The following is a 16,761-nucleotide window of genomic DNA, read 5'->3' on the forward strand; positions in this document are numbered from 1 at the left end:
CCAAAACATGGAAAACGCCTAAATGTCCATCACCTGATGAATGGATCAAGAAGATGTGATATATATATACAATGGAGTATTACATGGCAATGAGAAAGAATGAAATATGGCCATTTGTAGGAAAGTGGATGGACCTTGAGGGTGTCATGCTAAGTGAAATAAGTCAGGCAGAGAAGGACAGATACCATATGTTTGCACTCATAGGTCTAACAGGAAAACAGGTAAAACCTAATGGAGGACCTGGGGGAGGGGAAGAGGGAAAGAGTTGAGGAGAGAGAGGGACGCAAAACTTGAGAGACTATTGAATACTGAAAACGAACTGAGGACTGAAGGGGGAGGAAAGAGGTGGAGGTGATGGAGGAGGGCACTTGTGGGAGTGTTGCATGGAAACTAATTTGACAATAAACTACTTAAAAAATAATAAAGTACCCTGCAATTACCACATTCTTACCAATAAGATTGCTTATTTTGTGATTAATTGTTTTATATATTTGAGTGTTTCCAAATTCAGTATATAAACATTTATAGTCGTTAGCTTTTCTTGATGGATAGATCCCATAATTACGATTTAATGGCCTTCTTCATCTCTTGTTACAACGTTTAGTTTAAAATCTAGTTTGTCTGACGTAAGTATGGCTACTTCAGTTTTCTTTATATTCCAGTAGCATGATACATGATTTTCCATTCCCTCACTTTCAGTTTGAAGGTGTCCTCAGGTCTAACATGGGTCTCTTGTAGACAGCAAATAGATAAGTCTTTTTTTTTTTTAAATAAATTCTAATACCCTATGTCTTTTGATTGTCTGTGGTTTTCCTCTTGTCCAGATACAGTCCTACACTTCCCCCAGACCCTCTTTCTCTTCCTTTTGTCTCTCTGCAGAAGGGGATCTTTCCCCTCCATGACTATGCAGCCCGTTTATCTCTCCCAGTTCTCAATCACACACCTATGCCCACCAGATTGTCCCTGTGGGTCCCTGGAGACGTCTCTGTCACTCTGCAGCTTGGCCTCTTGGGATTCAAAGTCCTTTGGCCTCAACACTGCAGTGTTTGAGGGGTCAGGGAACTTTGGGTCCCCCTACTTTTCTGCCATGTTGGAACTCCTCTATATTTTTGGATATTAAATGCTTATCAGATATATGATTTTTCAAACATTTTCTCCCATTCTCTAGGTTGCCTTTTCATTTTGTTGTTTCTTTTGCTCGGCAGAATCTTTCTACTTGAGTGTAGTCCCACTTATTTATTTTTCCTTTTGTTATTTGTGCTTTTGATGCCATACTCAGGAAACTGCTGCAAAGTCCAAAGTCAAGGAGATTTCCTTTTATGTTTGCTTCTAGGGGTTTTATGATTTCAGATCTTATGTTTAAGTGTTTAATCCATTTGAGTTAATTTTTGTGAGTGGTGTTAAGATAAGTGTCCAATTCCATTTTTCTGCATGTGGTTATCCAGTTTTCTCAATATCCTTTATTGACGAAATGATCTTTTCCTTACTGAGTATTTTTATCAAATTTGGTTGACTGTATATGTGACAGTTTGTTTCTGGGCTCTTGATTCTGCTTTATTGGTCTATGTTTCTATTTTTATGCCAGTGCCATACTGTTTTGATTATTACATCTTTGTGATCTATTTTGAACTCAGGAAGTGTGATGGACAGCTTTGTTCTTATTTTCTAGGATTGCTCTGGCTATTCAGGATCTTTTGTGATTCCACACAAATTTTTGTGTTTTCTATTTTTGTGAAATATCACATTGGAGTTTTGAATTTTGGTTGATTTTTTTGTGGCTTTGGCTAGTGTGATCATTTACCAGTATAAATTCTTCTGACCCATGAGCATGGATGTCTTTCCATTTGGCTTTGTCTTCTTCATTTTTTTTCATTAAAGTCCCATATTTTTCAGTGTAAAGATATTTCACCTACTTGGTTAAATTTATTCCTAAGTATTTTATTGTTCTTGATGCTACTGTGAATGGATTGTTTCCTTTATTTCTTTTTCAATATTTTGCTGTTAGTGTATAGAAACACAACTGGTTGCTGTATATTGATGTTTTTATCCTGTAACTTTACTGAGTTCATTGATTAGTTCCAACAGTTTTTTGTGTAAGATCATATCACTTGTAAAAAAGACAATTTTACTTTTTCTTTCATGATTTGGATGGCTTTTCTTTTCTTGTCTGATTTTTCTCTCTAGGACTTCCAGTAATATATTGAATACAAATACTGAAGTGGGTACCCTTGTCTTGTTGATCTAAGAGGAAGATATTTCCACCTTTCACTATTGAGTGTGATGTTAGCTGTGGGCTTGTCATATGTGGTCTTTATTATGCTAAAGTATGTTTCTTCTATACCCAATTTATTGAGTGTCCTTATCATGAAATGATGTTGTAGTTTGTCAAATGCTTTTTTTGCATCTATTGAAATGATTATATGACTTTTACCTATAATTTTATTAATGTGGTATATCATATTTTTTGATTTGCAGATGTTGATCCCTCTTTTCATCTCAGGGATAAAACCCACTTGATCATAGTGTAAAATCCTTGTAATGTGCTATTGAATTTGGTTTGCTAATATTTTGTTGGGAATATTCACATCTATGTTCACCAGACATATTGGTCTGTAGTTTTCTTTTCTTATAGTGTTCTTATCGGGCTTTGGTACTGGGTAATGCTTGCCTCATAAAATCATTTTGGGAGTGTTTCCCTCTTCTTCATTTTTTTGGAAAGAGTTTGAGAAGTACTGGTGTTAATATCTTAAATATTTTGTAGAATTCACCAGTGAAAACATCTGGTCTCATCTGTGGTGATTATCTCAAAGAGTACTTTCCAGGAGCTCCTGGACCACGGCAAAGTGGGGCTGGAGCTGGTTCATGGGCCATTTCAGGGTTCACAGTAGAGACCAAAGTCTTGCTGCCTGTTACTTAACTAACAAGTGGGTGTGACTGTTCCTGGGTCCCTTGAGTGTGGTCCTGGATTCCAGACCTCTTACAAAGCCACTTTTGTTTGTGTATAAATGCTGATGTTTGTTGTTGAGTGGGACAAAATGAGGGTTGGCCTATGCTGCTGATGTCACTCCTTCATATATCGCTTTAATATGCAAACATTTACTACAAAAGCACAGACTCAAATGTAAGAACTTAAAATAACATCCCATCTAGAACAAAACATAAGAAGGGCACCGGGGTGGCTCAGTCAGTTAAGCAGCTGACTTTGGCTTGGTTCATGAGTTCGAGCTCTGAGTCAGGCTCTGTGCTGACAGCTTGGAGCCTGGAGCCTGCTTCAGATTCTGTGGCTCCCTCTCTCTCTGCTCCTCCCCCATCCACACTCTGTCTGTCTGTCTGTCTCTCTCTCTCTCAAAAATAAATAAACAATTTAAAAAGTAGAATAAAACGTATGAGAAAGTTTAGTGACATTGGGTTTGGTAAAGGTATCTTAAAAAACATTGAAAGATCAAATTATAAAAGAAAAAAAATCAGTATATTGGATCTAATAAAAACAAAACAGAAAACCTTGCTTTTTACAAGCAAGCCATAGATCAGGAGAAAATGTTTGTAAGATGCGTGTTTGACAAAACACATTATAGAGAACAGATAAAGAATATGTAAGAGGCGCCTGGGCGGCTCAGTCGGTTGAGCTTCTAACCCTGGTTGCAGCCCAGGTCATGACCTCACAGTTTTTGAGACAGAGCCCGATGTCGGGCTCTGAACTGACAGGGCAGAGCCTGCTTGGGATTCTCTTTCCCTCTCTCTCTACCTCCCCCTTGCTCTCTCTCTTTCTCTCTAAAAAATATCTAAATACAAAAAAAATACTTAGTACATAATAATAAGACAAAGAAATTCCATTTTTAAGAATCAGCAAAAGATTTGTTAGCTACTAGTGTGTCAAGAAGATCTATAGATGGTAACTTAAGCACCTGAAAAGATGCTCAACATCACTGGTCATTAGGGAAATGCAAATTAAAGCCACAGTGAGATGCCTGCCTGCTAGAAGGGTTACGCACACTACAACACCATTTTGGAAATTAATTTCTTTAATGGCTAAATACGCACCTGACACAAGACTCAGCCATTCCACGTCTAGGCATTTACCAGAAAAGAGAACACGTGTCCCCACAAAGACTTACATGCAAAAGTTCATAGCAGTTTTGTTTGTAATAATCAAAAACTGAAAACAGCCCAAATGTAAATCAACAGGTGAAGGAATAAACAAGTTGTGGCATATGGTGGAATACTATTCAGCAGAAAAACAAAAACAAAAACAAAACCCACAAAAACAAAAACTAAATTATTGATATACTCAACAACATGGATGAGTCTCAAAATGACTACATTGAATTAAAGTGGCCAAACCAAAATAAAAGTACATACTGCATGATTCCATTTATATAACATTCTAGTAACTATAAACTGATCTAAAATGACAGAAAGCAGATCGGTGGTCGTGTGGGGACAAGACTGGGAGTAGGGAGAGATTGCAAAAGAGAAGGAGACAATTTGGGGGCTAAGGGATATATTCACTATCTGGATGGTAATAGGGATTTCCTGGGTGTCCATGTATGTCAAACTTGGCAAATTATATGCTTCAAACATGTGCAGTTCATTGTATGTCAATATAGCTCAATAAAGCTGCTTAAAATCCCTCGCCCACAGCCATTCCTTCTTTTCCACTCCCACCAACACCATCTAAGTTCAGACCCTTATTATATTTTGTCTGCTCTACAGTTACACCTTTAGAGTTCTCCCTGCTTAGTAGTCCCCAATCAACCCATTCTTTGATGCCAAGAGATTAAGAAGAATCCAGCTAAGAACACATCAATCCCCACTCCAAAATCTTCAACAACTCCCATGATCCACTGACTTAAGGAATAATAATAACTCTATGTGCCAAAGATTTTACATGCATTATTTAATCTCTACAATAACTTTTAAAGCATTATTACCTTCATTCCCATTTTCAAACAAGTTGAAGGACATGACCCAGTTCAAACAGCAGCACAGGACAAAAACTGTGTGTGTACATATGTGTGCGTCTGTGTGTCTATATTCTCTACCAGGGTTCTCAACTGAGGTGATTTTGCCCCCCAACCCAAGGGATGTGTGGTGATATCTGGATACATTCTTGGTGGTCATGACGAGGGGGAGGTGCTCTTGGCATCTAGTGGGTGGAGGCCAGGGAGGCTGCTAACCATCCCATAGTGCCCAGGACACTCCCCACAACGACAAGTTATCTGATCCCAAATGTCAATAGCACTGCGGTTGAGAAATCCTTTTCTACACTGAAGCAGAACTGGGTGTGCCCTTCCTCCTTTATGGAATGTGGATTTCTACCCTTGGCACCTGTTGAAATACTCCTTAATCTTCAAGACCCCTGCTACGTCCACCTCCTCCACCTGAATCTCTTCTCCATGGCAGTGTCAAGTGCTTGCATCCTTGACCCTCTATTGCTTTTTGCACGGACCTCCTTTAACACTTACCAGATACTTCTTTGAACAATCACTGGTGAAAACCTTAAAGCTGCTAATAGACTATAAACTCTCTGGGAGCAAAGACTCACTTCTTATTTTTTTTTACCTTCCTCATATCATAGTAGTTTAACCAAAAGAGAAAACACACCATGGAAAGTACTATCGTATCAAAAATGTTGTACCAGTCTTGTTCGAGTGTAAAGAAGAGAAAGATGAAATCTAGTTGAGAGGCTTGAGAAGATGGCATCAAACCAAACCTGCCTGTTATTAGCAAATTTATTTTCTGACACAAAGTACCAACTCTTTTACAATGATAAGTGAAAGTAATACAATTATGTGTATTTTTATTTTGCCATCTTAACTTGGAAGTTCTCTTGCTGAGTTTTATAGTCCCAACCTGGAATCTTTGATAAATGAGCGAGGGAGGAAATGACTAAGTGAATGAATGAATGAATGAATGAATGAATGTATACAACTAAGTAACCATGTCCAAAGACCAGATATTTAAATTGAGATAAAAGGGGCACCTGGGTGGCTCAGTAGGTTGAGTGTCCGACTCCTGATTTCAGCTCAGGTTCTGATCCCAGGGTCATTAGATCAAGACCAGCATTTGGCTCGATGCTGAGCATAGAACCTGCTTGGAATTCTCTCTCTCCCTCTGTCCCTCTCCCCAGCTCACAGGTACATAATAAAATAAAACTGAGATGCTGTGCTGTCATGTCAGGTGGAGATTCTGAAATGGCATGCTGATCTTCTATTTCTTCCTTTTACATTCAATTAAAAAAAACCTTTCTAGACTGTTCTCCAGTATACCTGGAACATCCCTAGCCACAGAGGGAACTACATTAGGTCATGCGCATTTGCTTAAGTGCCCAGAGCCAGTAAGGGAGTTAACTTTGCTTGTGAATCACATACTCACTGAGAGGAATCAGGTTTCAAGTAAAACTCTTTCAAGTAAAAGGTCTCTAGGAAAAGCCTACCCTTATTATTATTTTTTAATGTACTATATTTTGTTTGCAGGCACAACTGTTATCACTATGATTAATATGGAATGGTGTTTACTAGATTTACTAATGGGAAAGTTATGGCTAAACAAATGATCTGTCAAAATAACTGAGATTTTGATCTTTCCTTTTACTACTATGGTCAAATGTCTGCACATAGGCCGTGGGTGGTACTATAGGGCCTGGATTAAAGGACTCAGAAGTTCCTTTCCAGCCCTATGATGCTATGTGAGACAGCACTGATTATCTATAAGGGATCTATTCTTAGGGCTGAAACAGAGACCGCTAGCCAGCTCTGTTTATTTGCTTTAATAACACAAAGGAAATGATCCCCCAAAGTAAATCACAGAAGGAATGTCTAGCAACCTGGCTTCACAGGTTGAAGGGAAAATTATATCTGGATGGTCCCAGAACATGGACACAATATTGTCCACTTTTGAAAATACCCAGGATCAGAAAACAAATCTTTACTCTCAGAAAAGGTTATTACATAGGGGTCTTTCAAGATTGATAACAAAATACCTTCTGTATGCCAAGCATTTTAGAGTCATTATTTTGACTTCTCTCTGGCCCTATAAGTAGGTGTCATTAGCTCAATTACACCAGTGAAAAGACTGAGGTCCAAAGTGTGGCTCTAATGAGCCATGACTTAAACCACTCTTGACTCCAGACCCCAAGCTCTCCTCACCACCCTTCTGCACCTTTTGGTGAAGAACCGGGGTATCCGAGCATGTTAGGGACAGATGGATAGTCCTGGAGGGAGGAGGGACAGGTGTAAGAAGAAGGGGGGAGCAACAGACACCCTGGCTGCTCTTGATATCAAAAAATTATAGTGGAGAAAGATGCTTCTGCAGACTTTTGTAGTTCTTGGAGATGAAGACCTTCTCCTTTGCCCCCATTTCAGAATAAAGTTGGAGATTTTTCAATAGGAAATCTGAAAAACCAAGTTACCAATAAAAATGGTGTGAGATTTCAAGAACTGCCCTTGACCCACAGGCTGTCCACTGCTTCCTGACAGTGCCTGAGTCACAGCTGAGTGATGGCCTCCACTCCTTCTTACATCCTCCCCACCCCAGCTCTTGAGCTCATGCTGTTCATTAGTCAACAGTCACAGAAGCCCAAGATGATGAATTGGATTTAAAGAAAGGGAGAGATTACTGGAAATTCAAAGCTACCACAGAAATGCCAGGGGTGTGGCTGCCCTTGGAACATATTCACTGAGGCCTCTGAGGCTCCCAGGCTTCTCTCTGCTCATGTCTTTCCCGGTGTCAGTCTTGTTTCCTCTTTCTGGCTTTCTTCACAAGGCAGGAACACATTGTCACATTGGAGCGTCATGACAAAGGAGGAACTGGGGCCAGTGGATCAGGGCCTGAAGATCAGGCACCCAACAAAGCCAAGTGCATGGGCCTTGGCTCCCCAGGCCAGGGTCGGGGCTTGCTGGGCCTACCGAAGGCACAACTTCCCTTCAAATTACAGGCTTAGAGTCGAGAAGCATAATGTCCCCAAAATGAGGTATGGTTGGTCTGTGTCCACAAAATTCTAGGTGTCCACCATCGCTGTCCAGCAAAATCTCTGTAGGGGCATTCCCAGTCACTGCCAGGGAGTAGGGGGCATGGAGATTCAGCCAGTAGCTATCTGTATTGTGACACATGATACACAAGGATTAAAATCCAATAGAGATTTCACATGAATTTTATGTTGAAAATATTTATCTATTCATTCTCTCACAAGTGTACCTTTAAATCTTAACAAATATTTTACTTAAAAGTATCATTTTGGTGTTGAAGGAAGTTGACTATGGCCTTTAAACAAATCTGGATGCAGAGTAGGGACGCATTTGAAAACGCGGGCCTCAGGAGCTTGCAGTCACAGTGGAACCTGATTTTAAAGTAGAAAACGGCTCCCTACGTGTTTTCTCCTAGAATCGCCTAAAGCAACTTGGGGAGGGACTAGAAGACAACATCCCACCTTCTTTGAATCCAGGTGAAGACTAATCATGTGCCATTCCTTCAGGTTGATGGCTTCTTTGTATAAATCTGAGTGAATCCATCCCTGCCCCCTTGCGCGGGTGCATTGTCCCCTGGCTTGCCATGCATGCTGGGCACTGAACACAGAGGAGTTGCTCCTGGGAACCCCTCTGCCCCAGCCTGTGGGTTGCTTGGGGGTAGGGAGGGAGAGTGCAGAGGATGGAAGGGAAGAACGGAGGACACATTTCATCTTGGACCTAACATAAAGTTCCAGGAACATGTTTTGGCTCACTCCGTCACTGGGGGTCACTCCCTCTCTCCTACCCTAACCAGCGTTGGAAGCTTCAGGGGCTTCTGTCACCTAGAATCTGAACTCATGGACAGGGGGTAGGGTTAAACAAGGGTGAATTCTGCAGAGCTGCAGGCATAGGTTTAGCATTAGGGTTCTAGGCCTTAGAATCCCAGAGTCACACTTGGCTCACTTCCTCTCACCTTTTTTATTTTCCTCTGAGGGCTTGCTTTCTCTATTTACAAATAGCACTAATGGCTCAGACTTGGCTCCCTCTGTGTGCTGGATCCTGCAGACACAACCAACTCCATGCCAGTGCTGTGGGGCCCAGACTGGGGGCCGTCCTGAACTGCCAGGGCCCCCTAGTTGCTTTCCCCCGAATCCAGAAGGAATGGACTATTACAGTCATGTGTGGGCTTTGTATATACCAACATCTGAGTAAGATTCTTCACTATTGAGGAACATCTTGACTTGGTGTGACCTGGACGTTTCTTTCTAGGAAGAGATTTGGAGTTGAGGGAAAGAAAGGATGAGACAGGAGTAGATGTGCAGGTTTCTGGCTGGTGATGGGAGGTGAGCGCCGGGTGGGTGATGGAGCCAGCTATTCTCTCCTGCTCCGTGCACCTTAGGATGTCCAGAGCTTCCCTGCAAACTTTCTGGGACCATGGGAAGATGAGAAAGATCTCTGGGTTCTAGGTAGATGGGAAGGGAAGTCCCAGTGAGGCTCCTGAGAAGATCGAGAAGCATCTGGAGAACGTGATCACCTATTTGATATCCTCTGACTGTTACTGAGCCACAATGCCTTTCCTTAGTATTATGGGACCAAGGTGTCCTGGAAGAAACTAGAGCATTATTTCTTAAAATTTAGTGGGCACAGAAATCACTTGAGACTTTGTTAAAACAGACTCCTGGATGCTAGCCCTTAGCCTCCCACCCTGCGGTCCTCACAGGCTCCGAGGCTGCTGCTGGGTGGGCAGCCCCACTTTGAGTAAGGCTGACTGAGAAGACAGAGCTGGCTGTCCTGTAGGATCCCCAAGATTTACTGTCCACGCTGGAGTCAGATGACACTCCCAGTTCAAGCATGACTTGGGAAAACATTTGTAAAGATTTCCTAAACCTCGGTGTTGTAACACCTTCTGTCTTCTTCCCTGTTGTGCCTTCCGTGCCTCTCTGACACCCATATGACAATGGAAACTAGAAAAGAGGTTCCTGATGTGAACTGGCCTGAGGTCTCCTCTCCTTTGATCTTTCATGATTTCCACACCATCACCAGGTCCCTATTCTGGGAATGGGAAGGTGGAGGCAGACAGGCGATGGAAGATTCGGCCAACGCCCCCACGGAGGGCAAACAGCAGAAATGCATTCCAGTTTGTGGCTGCTCAGGGCCGTTAGTGGAGGAAGTGGTTAAGCCTGCAGGGTGACACCAGGCCGGGAGATGGGAGCAGAGGCCGTATTTACCAGTGTTGTGGAGTGCCGTCCACTCCTGTGTGACTTCCAAGCAAGCCGATGAGAAAAATCTTACTTCCATGACGTTAGACCTCTGAAACTTGCTAATGTTTCTTAACACTTCCATCTATAAATGGCCGAAAAAATTTAACAGCCCCTTACTTTTAGATTATGCTGACAGTCAATAGAGTACCGCCACCTGTGTTACCTTCCTTGACTTTCATTAAAAAACTTCCAAAGTCAAAGTGAGTTCAGAAGCCACTGTTATCCTTGGTCTAAAGCTGAGAAGACTGAGGCCCGAGGAATTTATGTGACTCGCCAGAGAGTGGATAATGGCTTTGTCTCAAGATCTTACTTTCCTAACACTGAAGAATGCTAGAAGGATCTACAATGTGTACTGTAATGGAATGATTCATTGTCAAAAGAGGGACTTTAAGTGGTTTTATGATGTAAATAACAAGCATGTATCTTCAAACTGCATGAGTGTTTAGGGATGATTATAATCTACCCTCTTTCAAGAGATAAGGAGGCGGGGGTTTACAGGATGCTAGTTAGTATTCTGTGATTCCAGAAGTTGTCTAAATCTGTTTTGGATTAAGGTGGACTTACCACCTTAATCATGTTGACTAGATATGGTTTATATTGTACTCCATTAAGATAGCACGGAGCAGTAAAGAAACACTGACAGTGCAATCAGATTATTGCTTAAATATAGGTAGCGCAAAAGGGACATGGACCTTGTAATTTTTTTTAGGGCAGAAGTAGAAAATTCATACCTTATCTTAAACTACACCATTATTCTCAGCCATTCTACAGGAGTCCAGCAAGCCAGACCAGGAAAACCAGCCCAGGATGTGACTGACCCACTGACCCAGGGAAGGCTCACACTTGCACCCACTGGGAAAAGGAAGACGTCTACACTTGAACATCACCACCTTCTCTAGTAAGTAATGTCAACTAAACATATGCTTGCTGAAAACCTACTAAGAGCCAGACCCTGGGAAGTTAACATGATTAGTGCTATCTCTCCCTCAGAAGGCTTGTCATCTCTATCCCAAAAGACAGAATTGTATGCAGTGCTGGCTCCAGTGTGATGTAAGCAGAGGAAGGAACAATTTGTTCCAACTGGTTGGTTCAGGGAAGACTTCACGTTTTTGGTGGATCTTGGTGAAAGAGTTCAAAAAATTGATAATGGAAGAAATACTTTCTGCTTCAGAAAATAGTGTGTCATAAGGCTGCTGGTTATGTAACTTTCACTCACAGTAAAGAAACACCAGACCTATAACTCTGCAGATTGTCCAAGCAGACGGCCGTATGGACTCTGGCTTCCTCCAAGCTGGTTTTAACTGGGCACAGCTCCTCTTGAGGAATAAGGAAGCTTCCTTGCGTGCGCACTTGTGACTCAAGCTTCCCATATCCACGGCCAGGTCTGACTTTCTCCATGCTCTCCACCCACTCCACCCACAGAGAGACTCTCTGTGATGATGATACCTGTTTCTTCTCGCTGTAAAGTGAGGAGGTGGCCCGCCGGGTAGAAGATGAGGCCCATGTATCTCATTCCTCAGTAAGGAGTCACATCCGGGAAAAGCTGCATTTTCAGTAGAAGCTGCAAGTTCATCAGGGTAGGCAAGACACACAGAAATCATCTTGCCCCCAAATCTATCTTTCCTCAGGGCCCACCAGCCTGTGTGGTGCCTCCATGGGTTTCAGCTGACCTGCCCCTGGGCCGGCCCGCCTGGCACATGCTCCGCAGCTCTGTTGCCCCAGTCATGTAGCGATTTCAAGTGCGGATGACTTAAACCAGCCGCACTCAAATAAAACTAGCAGCAACTATTTGAAGGGGCTGAGGGAAAAGTGGAGAGAGGAGTGGAGGGAAAGGTGGCAGGGGGGCTTTGGACAGCCCCTCACATGGCTTCAGAAATCACTGTAGCAATAAAAGACAGATAAATGAGTATGCAGGTTGGCAATTTTACCCTTGGTCTGAAAAGAATCTGTTGGCCACTGAAAACCTCTTTCTAGAGCATTAATGGCAGGTAGTATAGCATAGTGCAGTGGTTCTCAAAGTGTGGTCCACCCAGCAGTGACAGCATCACCTGGGAACTTACTAGAAACACGGATTCTTAGGGCCCATAGCAGACTGACAGAATTAGAAATTCTGGGGTTTATGCAAGAACTTCAGGTGCTTAGGAGGCACAGAGTCAAGAATCCCCGGGAAAATGGCCAAGCAGGCCAGACCACATGGGTTTCAAGCCTAGTTCTGTCATCCTGGGATGACATCCTGGGCAGTCACTTAGCCTCCTTAAGAGCCAAAGTCCTTTTCTATATTTAAAATAGATGTAATAACAATACTAGCTCGGATAGTTATTTTGGAAATTGAGATCACAAATGTAAAACACTTTGAGTAGTGCCCAACACATAGCAGTCAGTACACATATATTTGCAACTGTTGACACCAACCAAAATTAAGTGTCAAGTGTCCCTGGAAGACTGCAACCCTCCACCTCCCCAGGCTGGCCTCCCTGGTTCAGCGTGGCCCCTCAGGGAAGGAAATGAAAGAGGATGCGGGCAGGCACTAGCCTCTCACATTGCACAGACCCGAGGAACACAGCAACAGTCCGCTGACCCGCCGCAGCCCTGGAAAACCTCAGGTGCTCGCAGAGCTGCAATGTGGGAGCATCTGCTGGACCTAAGTTGGCCTGATGGGTCTGAGAAGGCTTTCCTAAGAAAGTGATGTTTCAGCTGAGGTCAGAATGAGTAACAGTCATGCCTAACTTTTGATGAGTACTTACTATGAGCCAGGTATTACTCTCCGCAATATGTATTTTAAATCAGGTAATCCCCATCCTGATTAGATACTATTTTGATTGCTTATTCTACAGATGAAGAGAAAAAGGTGATAACATTGACCAAGGTCTCATAGTACATGTGGCACAGATAGAATTTGAACTCAAGCAGACAGATCCCTGGGCCCACGCTCTTCACTCTATGTAAATTTGGTGGAAGAGCTGAAAACCCAGGGGCAGGGGGTACTGGAGGGCAGGAGTGTGGGGTGAAGTGAAGCTGGGGAGGTGGGCGGAGTCAGATCATGGGCTTGTTTTTATGCTGAGAGCAGAGAAACACCATGTAAGGATTTTAAACAGCAGGTAGGAAGGGCTGATGGTAGGAGATCAGACAGGTCTCCTTCCTCCCTGGCTGCACCGTACAGACTGGAGGGCAGGGGGAAGGAGTGTGCCAGGGTCTAGTTAAGGAAAGAGGGCAGCAAGTCCAGGGAGCTGGCAAAACGAGACCCAGGGAGTGTGTCTTCTCTGTTTCTCTGATGGTTACTAATTCAGTTCTTCAGTGTCCACCATGTCATACCTTGTGTGGATGGCCCAGCTGGTGTCTTGTGACACACAAAATGTGTGGCTCCCTGGTGGCTCTGTTTGCAGCCACTAAATGTCGTATTGCTAAGAGACTAATTTCAGGATGTGAAAAATCATGTGGTGAGGCGAGAAAAAGCAAGCTGTAAAGCAGATGACACATGCTTCCAATTTTCACACACGCACGCACGCACGCGCGCGCACACACACACACACACACACACATCTGGAAGATACCCAAAGGACATATACTAAAATGTTAACAGTAGACATTGAGAAGAAATATCAAAGTTGATTTTTATTATTTTTCTCTCTCTGTGCATGTTTGTTTGCTTTGCTGTACCCTCTCCTGTAAGTCTTTTGGCATGATCACAGGCTTTTGTAATCAAGTAAGTTTTTTTAAAAACTATTTATTCATGTGCGAGGTTAATCTCAAATAGCGAAGCCTGTCTTGGCCCAGAGTGGCACTGTGCCAGCTGGGAGCTGGGAGGAGATACTTAAGCCTTGCCTCATCGATCACGGCTGAAGCCTGACTCCTGGTGGACGGACGTATCAAGGACAGACGTCTCCTTGAAGACCTCTACATAAATAGCTCCGTGAAGTTTATTTACTCACTCATCTTGTCATTCAACAAGTATGTACTGACCACATTCTAAATGTGAAGCACTATGGGCATACAAAAACAAGTTTAAGTAGTATGTATGAGTTATGTTTATAATAAAATTATGTTAAGGAATATGACTTGTCTTTCCTTTTGTTGGAGTTTTCTTTATGTCAGTTTCTTCACCCTGGTCCTGCTCCTCACAGACTATGGTCTATTTCCAGGCTGTTACCAAGAATGGGATATTTTCTGTCTATAATTAGTAGTCCTGAATCTATCAGTTTTCATGTATTAACATCAGACCATTTTCCTGGACTATATTACTATTACTAGTTTTTCAGACGATTCCCTCTGGTTCTCAAAGTATGTAGTCTTGCAGAATTTTCTTCTGAAACATAGTAGTTGTGCCTCTGCCTTCAGAGACCTGTCCATTCTAGGTCTTCACCACTTGTTCCTTTAAATCCACTTTCTACCCTTCTCATGCTCCATTTCAATCAGGGAAACTCCTGGTAGGTTCTGTCGATGGGAGGCACCAGCAAAAGATCAGAGGGCAGGAGAGAAGTCAGGCTATTCATTTCTTTTTCTCAACTTTTGCTCCCCATTTTGTTTTTTTTTAATTAAAAAAATGTTTATTTATTTTTGAGAGAGCGCGCATGAGCAGAGGGAGGGGTAGAGAGAGGGAGGCACAGAATTCAAAGCACGCTCCAGGCTCTGAGCTGTCAGCACAGACAATATGGGGCTCGGACCCACGAACCATGAGATCGTGACCTGAGCCAAAATTGGACGTTTAACCGACTGAGCCACACAGGCGCCCCTTAAATATTTTTTATTGTTTATTTATTTTTGAGAGAAAGAGGTGGGGCAGAGAGAGAGGGAGACACAGAACCTGAAGCTCCAGGCTGAGCTGTCAGCACAGAGCCTGATGCTGGGCTCCAACTCATGGACCATGAGATCGTGACCCGAGGTGAAGTCAGATGCTTCACTGAGCTACCCAGAAGCTCCTTTGCTTCCCTCTCTGCCAAGATGACAGTGGTTGCTGAGCTCTCCCACCTCCACGTGCAGCCACAGTCCTCATCGGAGGGCAGTCTCAGGCTTCCCCTCAGCTCCCTCCCCTGGTCTCCTTGGGTCTTGAGTTGGAATTGTTTCCTGTGGCTGGGAGCTGTAAGTATTTTCACTAAATTAAATATCCTAAATATCTGTAAAGATGATGGATTGAACCCACATCTAATTTTTTTCTCTCAAGGACCCCCACCCCACAAAGGACCACAGAAAGGAATCTCTGGAAGCCATAAACCCTTGATATGGAGAGAACAAGTGATAATGGCGCTGTAACATTGGAGGTTGGGAGATGGCAGGTAAGTGGTAACTGATTCGGCAGATCGCAGTGGGGAAAGCCGAGACCCCTCCTGATCTACGTCTCAAAGGCTTGAACAGTGGCAAGTATGCTCTAGCCCAAGTATGCCCCAGGGACTGGAGAATCCCGGACCCAGACCCCGGAGAGAGCTGGGGGCCTGGCTACTGTTTCATATTCAGAGATCAGGAGGACGTGGGCACCTGCACGCACTGACAACATGCGGAGCCAGACCTTCACCTGCTCGCAAGAGGAAAGAAGGTTTCTCAGGGGCCCCAAACAGTCCAGGATTTCCAAGGACGGCTCAGCAGGGATCGGAGTCCGCTCCCACCACAGGCTCAGAGCTTCCAGTCTGAAAGGCTGAGACCAGAACAAAGAGAAAATTTTAAAAAAAGGAAGGAAAGAATACATAGAGTGAAAATTAAAACCAAATTTAATATCCTTTAGAGAGAAAGGAGTCATCAAATAAATGAGTCAGCAAGTATACACAGGCTACTCCAAACAAAAAGGGAACACTAAAAGTGAGCTCTTGGAAATTTAAAACAGGAGATGGTAAAAATGAAGGGACAAAAATAAAATTGAGGAATTTCCCAGAAGGTAGAGCAAAAAGACAAAAGGATGGGAAATAAGGGGGGAAGACAGAGACAGGGACCAGTTCTAGAGGGTAACCCTACTAGGAGTTCCTGACACAGCAGAGAAAATAGAGGTGAGAAAACGCAGACTCACCCTTTAAATATCCTAGCCAGACCCCTTCTTCCCATGTCCGCCACCAGCCGTCATCTACCATATTCTCCCCTGGAGCACTGCAAATTCCGATTTCCACTCTCCTTGCTTTGCCCTGCCCTCCCCCAACAATGCAGCAAAGGTGATCCTTACAAAACTGAAGTCCCATTGTGACACTCCTTTGCTAGAAACCTTGAGTAAAAGCCAGTCTTTCCCACAACCACAAAGTTTCCCTTCATCTCCTTTCTCAACTTCTATTTCCGTTCCTCCCCTCAGACCAACCTCCTTCCTGGCACCGAGCCTGCCAGGCATCTTTCTCCCTCTAGGGCCTCTGTACTTGCTGTCCCTGGCCTGGAATAATCCCTCACATACATGAATGGCATAATCTTTTCCTCTCATTCTCTTTTTATTATTTATTTTATTTGAGCAGGGGATGGGCAGAGAGAGGGAGACACAGAATTCAAAGCAGGCTCCAGGCTCTGAGCCCTCAGCACAGAGCCTGATGCAGGCCTTGAACTCCAGGGCCCATGAGATCATGACCTGAGTTAAAGTCAGACACTTAACT

The sequence above is a fragment of the Suricata suricatta genome, chromosome 7 (genome assembly GCF_006229205.1).
Source record: "Suricata suricatta isolate VVHF042 chromosome 7, meerkat_22Aug2017_6uvM2_HiC, whole genome shotgun sequence".
In the NCBI taxonomy this organism is placed as follows: Eukaryota; Metazoa; Chordata; class Mammalia; order Carnivora; family Herpestidae; genus Suricata; species Suricata suricatta.